At 35.0% G+C, this 12,835-nt stretch overlaps 1 pseudogene across 1 annotated transcript; it reads right to left on the reverse strand.

The window, feature by feature from the left end:
• Positions 1-1,855: 1,855 nt before the first annotated feature.
• LOC148550161 (uncharacterized) lies at positions 1,856-8,157 on the reverse strand (annotated as a pseudogene). The gene is made up of 3 exons (XR_015892173.1): positions 8,088-8,157; positions 4,375-5,215; positions 1,856-2,187 (listed from the first exon to the last, which is right to left on the reverse strand). The product of XR_015892173.1 is annotated as an uncharacterized LOC148550161 (transcript).
• Between the last annotated feature and the right edge of the window lie 4,678 nt (positions 8,158-12,835).

Raw genomic sequence — 12,835 nt, forward strand, 5'->3', positions numbered from 1 at the left:
AAACTGGTTCATAAATGAAATTTGTTGAGATATTGAGCAGTAGTGCTCAATCCAGTTATACAAAAAAAAAAATACAAACTTTAAAGTACTTGTCTATTGGATTTTCTTTTAAAAATTAAAAATTAGTACTCAAAAATAAAATAAACCGTGAAGATAGATACCTGTTTCATTATCTATGTTTCTATCTTATATTTTTCAAAAGGAAAAAAGAAAAATAAAATTAAAATTATAAATTAAATTATTAATTAATTATTTTAAATTTTAAATTTTAAAATGTAAAAAATAAAAATTAATAATTAAACTAAATCATAATTGGTACCATTATTTTCTATATCTTAAAGATTTATCTTATTATATTATGACATGTGTAATTGATATATATATATATATATATATATATATATATATATATATATATATATATATATTTTGCAAGATTTCATGGCAGTTTTCCCTTATTCCTTCCCTCCTTTCTCGGCCACCTTTGCCATGAACTTCACAACGCATCACATCATGAATCCAAAAGGCATGAGATGTCTTCATGCAAATGGAATGTTTATTCTTGGTTGGTGATGGTGGCATTGGGGAGAAGGTTTCAATTAAAAGAGAGTGTAATTAGGATTAAAACTTAAAAAGGAGGGGGTGATTAAAATATTGGGGTGATTTTTTTTTTTTTAATTCTTAGTGGCTAAAAAATCAGCCTATTATTCACATTGTTCAAATTTTTTATTGTCTACCTAACAGAATTGAAACAACAATCGTTTGTGTAATTTTAAATTAATTTTTATTATTCATTATTTATTTATATTTCATGCACACTTGAATCCTCAAGTAAAAGATGAGTATTTTCTATACATAAAAAATTAATTAAATTAAATAACTGTATGAAATATTTAGATAATAATATGGTGAAAATTTAAGTGCAGTCAATTTCACGTAAAGTTGACAGTTGAAATCGGTTAAATGATTAAATTTTTATCTAACAGCTATCAATTATCAATTTCACGTGAAGTTGACTGTACCTAAATTTCTACCTAATAATATACATAAAATTTTAAATTCTAATTTTCTTAATACTAATTGACAACATAAAAGGTGGTATTCGTGTTTGCAAATGTGTTTGTAAGATGTTGGAGACAGTGATTTCTGATCCTTGCTTTTACCAAATTGCATCTTAAGTTCAAACGCATTGGCAATTTGGCATGAAACAACCAATTTGACAACCTCTTAAACTCAAAAGGATGGTTAGGAAAGGTTCAACAATTATGATTTGAACTCCTTTCTGCTATCAGATAACGAGAAGGACAAGAAGATTCATCTTAAGTGATGCGATTGTGTGCTACACTAATCATCTCATATTCATATCAATGTTTTCCAGCTAAAAGTTGTATTTTTTTTTTTTGGGTCAATAAAAGTTGTATTATTTTTAATAGTCAACTATTGATTACATTTTTTACTTATTTTTTGAGAGGATGGAAAATATTGGTAAAGTTTTGTACAAGGGTGCAAATTATACCAAGATCATCATTATAAAAATCCAACTTATGCAAATATTAATTGACGGCAATATACCTATGATGTAAAGTAATGATTAAAAACAAGAAATAGATAATGAAGAATACAATTAATTCTGCACTAACGAACATTCACAATAGTTAACAAATATACATCCTGAGATTTTGACTAACCTTCCATGCTCCATTTCTCTACTTGTGATTTGGAAAGATAAATGTAACGAGTTTTATACCCAGAAACAAAGAGATTTATTGATTCATGTACCATGGAAAACTACTTTAAATATGCAGTATAATTTATAAAAACAATAGCCAAAAATAATTATAGATAGCTAAAAAGATTGCTCAACATTACCCAAGTCATAAGTATATTATGTAATCAGAAATATATGGGGGTCACAGATCGGTCCTACACTCACAAATCAGTACACTGTCTTTGCAATCCGGCATCATATTTTTGTTCCTTTCTTGACAATCTACACAATTGATTTATAAGTCTAATGCTCAGGCTGCAATGGCATAACCTCCTCCGAAAACATGATTTTCTAACATAGAACTTCTCATCAACACATTTTAAAAAATTCCCTAACTACAAGATGGTTTGCAACATGCACATGTCCAAGGTCCAAATCTTCAATTCTTCAGAGCATCAACAATAACAACTCGAATTTAGCTGCGACAGTAATTTAAACTTCTCTTTAGTATTGACAAAAAAAAAAAATGAGGGATGCTAGTTAACCATAGGTCAGAGCAGATAAGACAAAAATGAAGTACAAGATGCTGAATACAAATCCAAGTTAAAGATTTAATAAATTAGTTGTAATTAGTGGCCATACAAAAAAATGGATTTCTTCATAAAAATTTAGCCCACAAAGATTTTACAATAACCAGTGAACTGGCTGAAAGTAATGTTAACATGTCAGCAAAAATTAAAGGTTCCTGAAAATGCAGCTAGAAAAAAGCAGAGGCACATAATTCAATTGATATGATCGTACAATTAAAGAACAGATCGGTCACAGAGAACACCAGGTGACAGCCCCACTTCTAACTAGTGGTTAATACTTAATACTTTTATATAGATTGAATCGAATGTACTACTCGTATAATAATATTAATACCAAATTATTCAACTCATGTAAAAGTACCCAACCAAAATGAGATCAACACAACACATGATACATACAATCTGTATCATGTTTTAATTTAACGAAAGTATAGAGAACCAACTTTTAGTTAGCCAACATTAGTGTTTAGGTTTATAATTTAGGATTTAAGGTTAAAGATTTATGAGTTAGGGTCTAGATTTTAAGATGAACAAAATAATTTTAAAAAAGTTGGCTGATGTTGGCCAAAAAAAGTTGGTTACCTAGCATCACTCTTTAATTTATATTCCAAATATGTATTCTAAGGGGTCAATCAGTTAATTCAGCTTCAATAATTTCTATTATTTGATTAATGAAATGCATTTTTCTATAAAAAAGAATATGATTAAGAAGGAGAGAAGATAATAAAAGGAAATGGATGATAAGAGATTCTCTATGGAAGATCATGGGAAAAAAATACTCAAAGTGCTTTCTATGAAGTGTAGCTTACAAATCTCAACATGTTTAAGTGGGAAAATCCTCTAAAAAGATCATTAGCTTTACACCAAATAGATGTGACCAATTTAATCCCATCCTACAAAACATGGTTGTCCTGAAAATCTGTTTTATGCAAGGCAATGAAATATATTCGACAGAAAATGTGAACATATGTGACAGAAGTATACTAAGTTATTCTAATTGTCTTCCCCCTCCCCCTCCCTCTCCTCTTTCGATTCTGTTATTTGTCATCCACAGATAGACAACAATATTAACCCAGTAAATTTTATTCTGTTATTTATTAGCAAAATACTATTGACTAGCATTGAAATGCCCAAAATAAAGCTGAACAGTTGTGCTTGACTACAATCCTGCATGAAAACCACAGAATGAATCAAGACTTGAGGATAAAGGAGAATCTTCGGCAGGAGGTATCGAGTTTGACCTTGGAATTAATAACAACTTCAATGGCTATGGATAAGTGAAAAGAGAATAAAGTGAAAACTGAAATCTAAGATACATGGTCACGGGTGCAGCTCAACTATGAAAAGTGAGACAGTGTATTTCATTTTGGGGGAGAACAAAAGCTTCTATAGATAGTTTGTTCACAGTAAAGTCATCCATAGATAGTTCAAATTAGCTACATTGTTATTTAAATAAACCAAAATTGTTTGACAATGAAGGCTACCTAATTCAATTAGCAGGATTCACAGTCAAATCACAAACACAAAGGAAGAAAATCCATAGAAATTCCCTATAAATAAACCCACATATACAAAGGTACAAGTGAAAGACAAAAGGTTTATCACAAAACTCATGTAAGTTGCTGCTACCATTATACTAATAAACTTCATACCGACTAACTGATTTCCTTCTGTTACTCAATCATAAACTAACAAAATGATTTATTAGGACTATACCCTATATCCAAAAGTAAACTCAATAAACTGTTTATGAGTATGACTATGATATGCCAAATACTGTCTTCTTTGTCTGCAGCTAATTGCTTCTAGTGATAGCATTCTAACATATCTACAAATCATACTACCAAAATACACGATGAACAATTTCATTTTTATTTCAAAACTGCAAATTCCCATCGTATCTTAATTTCATGAACTTCCATGACCACTCTTCGTCCATCAAGACATCACAATCTTAGACAAAAACAAAAAGAAAAATATAATCCTACGCAAATTATGCTAGATAACCAAAAAACACAAGCTATATTAGTTATCATAAACAAATCAAAATAGAAGAAGGAAAAAATAAGAAATTACCTAGTTCATTACCACTACTGCTGTTGCTGGTTTTGTGGGTTCGGTGGAGGAGGCATGCCTGGGCGAGGAGGTCCGAACGCCGGAACGCCGCTGCCAGGTGGGGGAGGCATCCCAGGACGAGGCGGAGGCGGGGCGGGAATCCGCGACCTTGGCGGAGCAGGAGGCCCTCTCACCATCTGACCAGGTGGTGGAGGACCCATAGGCCGCTGCCCAAACTGTGGCGGAACAGGGAAAGGCTGTGGAGGCCCACCACCGGGCCTGGGTGGTGCAAATTGCCCAGGCGGCATCGGAGGTGGTGGGCTCGTGCCATTGGCGGTGGACCCTGACCAGGATACCTCGGCATCTGGCCAGGCGGCCGCATAACCGGTGCAGTGCCGGGATAAGAAACTGGTGGCGCCGAAAGCTGCGGCGGGCGCGAGATCTGCGGCTGCATCATGCCGGGAGCTGGTCCACCAACACCACGGGGCCTGGACAACTGGAGCTGCGGGGATACCTAGGCCTGCGGCACGGCCGATGCCAGGACCGCCCATTGCGGCGGCATTGACGGCCTTAGCGCGTGACTCTTCAGGCGGCGGAGGACCCTCGACGGTCATGGAGATAACCTCCTCGCCGCGTAAGAGAACCAGGCCAAGTGTGCGGCGGTCCTCGCGGTCTTCTCCTGGCGTTTTTTTTCCCTTGGCCGGTGGAAGCTTCCGGAACTCTTCGCAGTCACCGAGGACGAGGTTCATGTGGCGGTCGAAGGCCATAAATTTTCCGACGAGCTGACGGCCGTCTTGGATAGTGACCCTCATTCGGTAGTTAATGTATTGAAAGCATCTTGTGTAGAACCTATGCACAATTACTCAAGAGGGGGTGAATTGAGTATTGCAACAACAATGAATCTTTTTGCGAAAGTTAAAGACAATATACAAAAGTGTTATTGTACTAGTATTTTTCCAAGAGCTTAACTCAATTGCTAAGCATTTATAAGGAGCTTTTACTTTCCAATAGACACCAACTCAAATAAATTGATCAAGCTTTTCACCAATCGGACTTAAGCTATTCCTTAAGTACTTACGAAGCTACTTTTCGATCACAATTTATTTGCTCAAAGGTAAAAGACAATAATATTGAAGAGATGAGTTTGGAGAGATGCAAACGCTATTTAGAGTGGTTCGGCACAATCCTTGTCCTACGTCCACTTTCTTTCTCAATCGCTATTGAGAAGTTCCACTATTGCCAAGCTTCAAGGCGCTCGCGCAAAACCTTTTACAATCCGAGTCCTTAGTTTCTAACACCTCACGGTATATGATCACCACTCGTATACTAACCCACTCCACTTAGAGATACCTTTTCTAAGATTTGCCTTGAGTACTTAGTATACCTCTTTGGTATCCTCACCGACTATAGTGTTTATAACTCTTGACTCAACCTTGGAGATCACACTCGAATTTACAAAGTGTACAAGAAAACAATTCTCAAAGAATTGTTGAGATGAAATGAGTACTCTCTAGAAGAGTGTATGATTACAAGTTTAGCACTATTGAACCAATTGATATTGCTCTCTCAAATTGTGTATTATAACACCTTAAAAAATGTGTAGAATGAAAGAATATGAACAAGATAGTTTGCAAATACTCACTTATGTGAAATAAGGCTTCAATCCATCTATTTATAGACTCCCCAAACCTTAGAAACGTTGGGGGGTTAATAGGATGGAGCCGTTTTGTTAAAACTAGCCGTTTTTTATGTTTTTGAATCATTTGCATCGATGCATAACACTTTGCATCGATGCAAATGTGTCTTTGAAGCTGAAATTTGAATTTTCAGCTAGGTTGCATCGATGCAAACATCTTTGCATCGATGCAACAAGTCGTTGCATGCTTTGCATCGATGCAAGATGAGTGTGCATCGATGCAAACCTTAAAGAATGGTTTAAAATCACTTCAAAATACTTAGGATTGATCTCAAACTTGTTGGAGTCAATTTCTATGCTTTTGTACCTTTGAAAACAAGTTTTTAAACCATTTGGCTAGCATCGAGTTGCAAGATGTGCATCAAAACATTTTGTGAGTGTGTGTTGAGAGATTTAGCAATTGGTTCTTAACAAGAAGTTACCTAAGTCCTAAGACACTATACTTGTCTTCAAATGTTGTGGACTTGAGTTTCTTGTTGTTGTTGTGTTGCTTTCAACTCTTCATTCCTCAATGTTGAATGTTGGTTGATCTTTCAACATGCTTTGTTCATTCAAGTTGTTTGTTGGTTTGTCTTTCATGTCGTTTGTTGGTTTGTCATTCATCAAAACCTACGAATACAAACTTCGCATACAAGCAACATGATTTACAATTTCCCCCTTTTTGATAATGACAAACCAATTTTGAGGATATGCATTTATAAATGATTTTGAAAGCAACAATAATGCACTTTGTTTTATAGAAAGCTTTGGAGAAGACTTCACAAAAATTTTTTTGCAGGAGTTCCCCCTAAATATGTGCATTTGTTCCCTTAAAGGGCGTTTATCAAAGAAAATGATTTAGATATCAAAGTTTTTGCTTAGCGGAAGTCTTTTTGAAATCATTGTTTCGCAAACTTATTTCTTCTTTTCAAATCCTCAAACTTCTTCTTTTTCAAAAGTTCAAAACTTTTAAATATCCTCAAACTTTTCTTCCCCCTTTTGACATTATCAAAAAGAAAGGAGTTTGAAATGTGTCATAGAAGCATGCATAAAACAATGAATTTGGCTAGCATGCATAATTCCCCTTTTTAAGTTCAATTTCTCTATTAATTTCAAGGATGAGATATTCCCCCTTTCAAAAAAGAATTTGATTTTCTTTTTATATATAACAAGCATGCATAATTCCCCCTAAAGAAGTGAAATATATTAAAGCATGCACATTAACTTAAAATAGGGGTACCAATCCTATTTTGAGTTATTCACCAAATAAGCATACAAGCATTAATCATTAAACAAAATTATGAAGGAAATATCAAAGTATTTAAACCATAATAGAAATCCTTAGCTTACTAGGAGTTAGTTTAACAGTTCATATGATCAAATAAACATAAAGCAATAAAAAGTGACTTGATGAAGAAAAAAACTTCAATTTGTTGATCCTCCATTGTTTATAATCTTCAAATACTTCAATCTACCTCAAGTTTAATCACTCATTCATCAACTCATAAATCTACAAAACAATGGCTAATTGGATATCTCCAATGCTTAAGTTAGTAAAAGATAGCAATATAAATACAATGAGTTCAAACAAATCATATTAGATTAGAATCCAAGATACCAAGTTCATTTCGGATGTTAAAAAAACTTTCTTTACATAAAGGTTTAGTGAAGATGTCCGCTAGTTATTTACTAGTTTCGACAAATTCAATAACCACATCACCCTTTTCAACATGGTCTCTTATGAAGTGATGTCTAATCTCAATATGCTTGGTTCTTGAATGTTGAACCGGATTCTTGGTTAAATTTATTGCACTAGTATTATCACATTTGATAGGAATGTGATCAAGCATGAGTCCATAGTCCACAAGTTGTTGTTTCATCCATAAAATTTGGGCGCAACAACTACCGGCGGCTACATACTCGGCTTCGGCGGTAGACAAGGCTACACTTACTTGTTTCTTACTATGCCATGAAACAAGAGAGTTTCCTAGCAAGTGACAAGTGCCGCTAGTGCTTTTCCTATCCAATTTGCAACCGGCAAAATCGGAATCGGAATAACCAATCAAATCACAAGTGGATCCTTTTGGATACCACAAGCCAACATTTAGAGTTCCTATGAGATACTTCATAATCCTTTTTACCGCACTTAAGTGAGATTCCTTAGGATTAGCTTGGTATCTCGCACACATGCATACACTAAACATGATATCTGGCCTACTTGCCGTTAGATAAAGTAATGATCCTATCATGCCTCTATACTTCTTTACATCTATGTTTTTACCTTGTTCATCTTTGTCAAGGTAGCAAGTAGTGCTCATTGGTGTGTCCATTGCCTTAGCATTGTCCATTCCAAATCTTTTGAGCAATTCCTTGCAATATTTGGTTTGGCCAACGAAAGTTCCTTCTTTTCCTTGTTTGATTTGAAGACCAAGGAAGAAGTTGAGTTCGCCCATCATGGACATTTCAAATTCACTTTGCATGAGGTTTGAGAAAAACTTGCAAAGTGATTCGTTAGTTGAAACCAAATATTATGTCATCGACGTAAACTTGTACCAAAAGGATATTTTTGTTTTCAATCATGATAAATAAAGTTGTATCAACCTTCCCTCTTCTAAAACCCTTTTCTATTAAAAACTTGCTCAAACGTTCATACCAAGCTCTTGGAGCTTGTTTAAGACCATAAAGAGCTTTCTTGAGTTTAAAAACATGATTAGGATTTTCATAATCCTCAAAACCGGGAGGTTGTTCAACATATACTTCTTCTTGAATGAAACCATTAAGAAAGGCACTCTTAACATCCATTTGATAAAGTTTGAAGTTATAAGAGGATGCAAAAGCAAGTAACATCCTAATAGCTTCTAATCTAGCTACGGGAGCATAAGTTTCGTCATAATTAATGCCTTCCTCTTGATTATAACCTTTAGCTACTAATCTAGCTTTGTTTCTAACAATTGTACCATTTTCATCGAGTTTATTTCTAAAAACCCATTTTGTTCCTACAATTGTTTGATTACTTGGTTTAGGCACCAATTCCCAAACGTTATTTCGTTTGAATTGGTTAAGCTCCTCTTGCATTGCCATAGCCCAATGTTCATCATCAATTGCGAACTCAATGGTAGATGGTTCAATTTGAGAAACAAAAGCACTATATGTAAATAAATTTCTAAAAGTAGATCGAGTTGTTACCCCTTTCGAAACATCACCAATGACGTTGTCTAGAGGATGATCCTTTGAAGTACGCCAGTCCTTTGGAAGTGCATTTATTTGTGCGTGTGATGGTTCAATTTCTTCAACTTGAACACTATCCTTTGTTGAGCTTGTAGAGGCTTCATTTAAATCTTTTTCTTTGTCTTCACCATTCAAATTTAGTGAATCAAAGTTTTCTACATTTTCATCAAAATCTTTTCTAGCACAACAACGGTTAGTTTCATCAAAAGCGACATGAATACTTTCTTCCATAGTCATGATGCGTTTATTATATACTCTAAAAGCTTTGCTAGTTAAAGAGTAGCCTAAGAAGATTCCTTCATCAGCCTTAGCATCAAATTTGCCTAAGTTATCTTTTCCATTATTTAGAATAAAGCATTTACAGCCAAAGACGTGAAGGTGGAAAATATTTGGCTTTCTTCCTTTGTACAATTCGTACGGTGTTTTCTTAAGAATAGGTCGAATGATAATCCTATTCATAACATAACACGCGGTACTAACCGCATCCGCCCAAAAGTACTTAGGAATATTAGCCTCATTGAGCATGGTTCTTGCCATTTCTTCTAAATGACGATTTTTCCTTTCAACCACACCATTTTGTTGTGGTGTTCTAGGAGAGGAAAAATTATGCTCAATGCCATTTTCTTCACAAAAAGTTTCAAAAAGATTGTTTTCAAATTCTCCACCATGATCACTTCTAATAGATGATATATGCAAATTCTTTTCATTTTGAATAACTTTGGCTAATCTTTTGAATGCTCGAAATGCATCACTCTTGTTTGCTAGGAACAAGGTCCATGTAAATCGAGAGTAATCATCAACAATAACTAAAGCATAGTAATTGCCACCAAAGCTCATAGTCCTAGAAGGACCAAATAAATCCATGTGCAAAAGTTGTAATGGCCTTGTTGTTGAAACAATGTTTTTGGATTTAAAATAGGCCTTTACTTGTTTTCCCTTTTGACATGCGTCGCAAAGGACGTCTTTTTCAAAACGTAGCTTTGGTAAGCCAATTACTAACTCTTTAGAGACCAACTTGCTAAGATGGTCCATGTTAGCATGAGCTACTCTACGATGCCATAACCAAGTTTCATCATTTTTACTAACAAGGCATTTCACATCATTTGAGGAAATTTCATCTAGATTAATCATGTATACATTGTCAACACGGTGCCCAATTAGCACAATTTCATTAGTGTCTTGCCTTTTTATCAAACAACATTTTGAATCAAAGGTGACTAAGTTTCCTTTGTCACAAAGTTGGCTAACACTAATGAGATTATGTTTGAGACCTTTGACAAGTATAACATTATCTATGGAGGTAGAAGAATTTTTACCAACTTTTCCAACGCCGATTACTTTGCCGGTGTTGTTGTCTCCATAGATCACGTTTCCTCCGTTTGTAGGCTCTATTGCGGTGAACTTTGATTCATCGCCGGTCATGTGTTTGGAGCATCCACTATCAACATACCAATTTGTATCCTTAGCTCCAACACGTACCTTTTCTTCGCTTGCCATTAAGCAAAGATTTGCAATCTCGTCGTCATCGGAGTCGGATTCATCCTCGTTCTCCCATGATATGTATGCTTTCTCCTTCTTCTTAAATTTCTTGTTTTTGTCCTCCTTTTGAAGTTTTGGACAATTGGGTTTAATGTGTCCAACTTCTCCACACTCATAGCATTTTGGTACCTTTGTTTTGCTCTTGAAGTTTTTCTTCATTGCAAACTTATTGAATCTTTTTAATAAGAGTGCAAATTCTTCATCTCCTTCTTCTTCATTATCATCACTCTCTTCTTGTAGTGATGTTGTTTTAAGGGCGAGACTTTTCTTCTTGCTTTCTTCACCTTTTTGTCTATTTAGCATAGTCATTTCATAGGTGAGAAGATTACCTCGTAGTTGATCAAATGTAAGTTGATCATAGAGCCTTCCTTCCACAATGGCGTTCACTTTGGAGTTCCATTTTGGTGTAAGGCTTGTAAGCACCTTGGTCACAATTTGTTTATCATTGTATTTTGTGCCAAGCATGCTTAGGTTGTTGAAGATCTTGGAGAGTCTTTCAAGAGCTTCTTCAATGCTCTCTTCATCTTTCATTTTAAAATTTTCCCATTCATGAACCAACATAAATACCTTTGATTCTTTAACGTGGTCGGTTCCTTCGTAAGTGATTTGGAGTTTATCCCAAATCTCTTTAGCGGTTTCACATGTAGAGATCTTCATATAATCATGCTCGTTAAGTGCACAATGAATGAAGTTGATGGCTTTATCATTCATTGCCACTTTCTTCCAATCATCGTCACTATATTCATTTTCTCCTTTCGGTACTTGCTTTAAGACGGAGACTTCTCCTTCCTTAGCGCTTGTTGTCTTTGTTGGAATGTGATTTCCATTCTCAATCACTTTCCAAATTCTCACATCTTGAGAACGGATCCAAATTCTCATCTTATTTTTCCAATAAGAGTAATTTGTTTCGCTAAAAAGAGGAGGTCTAGCGGTTGAGTTACCTTCACTAGTGTTGTTGTTGTTAAAGCTTGTGCTTGCCATGATCTTTTCCCTTAAACGGTTAAGTCTTTCAAAGGGTTAAGCTCTGATGCCACTTGTAGAACCTATGCACAATTACTCAAGAGGGGGGGTGAATTGAGTATTGCAACAACAATGAATCTTTTTGCGAAAGTTAAAGACAATATACAAAAGTGTTATTGTACTAGTATTTTTCCAAGAGCTTAACTCAATTGCTAAGCATTTATAAGGAGCTTTTACTTTCCAATAGACACCAACTCAAATAAATTGATCAAGCTTTTCACCAATCGGACTTAAGCTATTCCTTAAGTACTTACGAAGCTACTTTTCGATCACAATTTATTTGCTCAAAGGTAAAAGACAATAATATTGAAGAGATGAGTTTGGAGAGATGCAAACGCTATTTAGAGTGATTCGGCACAATCCTTGTCCTACGTCCACTTTCTTTCTCAATCGCTATTGAGAAGTTCCACTATTGCCAAGCTTCAAGGCGCTCGCGCAAAACCTTTTACAATCCGAGTCCTTAGTTTCTAACACCTCACGGTATATGATCACCACTCGTATACTAACCCACTCCACTTAGAGATACCTTCTCTAAGATTTGCCTTGAGTACTTAGTATACCTCTTTGGTATCCTCACCGACTATAGTGTTTATAACTCTTGACTCAACCTTGGAGATCACACTCGAATTTACAAAGTGTACAAGAAAACAATTCTCAAAGAATTGTTGAGATGAAATGAGTACTCTCTAGAAGAGTGTATGATTACAAGTTTAGCACTATTGAACCAATTGATATTGCTCTCTCAAATTGTGTATTATAACACCTTAAAAAATGTGTAGAATGAAAGAATATGAACAAGATAGTTTGCAAATACTCACTTATGTGAAATAAGGCTTCAATCCATCTATTTATAGACTCCCCAAACCTTAGAAACGTTGGGGAGTTAATAGGATGGAGCCGTTTTGTTAAAACTAGCCGTTTTTTATGTTTTTGAATCATTTGCATCGATGCATAACACTTTGCATCGATGCAAATGTGTCTTTGAAGCTGAAATTTGAATTTTCAGCTAGGTTGCATCGA

This window comes from Arachis ipaensis, chromosome B7 (genome assembly GCF_059453495.1).
Source record: "Arachis ipaensis isolate K30076 ecotype BB chromosome B7, ASM5945349v1, whole genome shotgun sequence".
Lineage (NCBI taxonomy): Eukaryota > Viridiplantae > Streptophyta > Magnoliopsida > Fabales > Fabaceae > Arachis > Arachis ipaensis.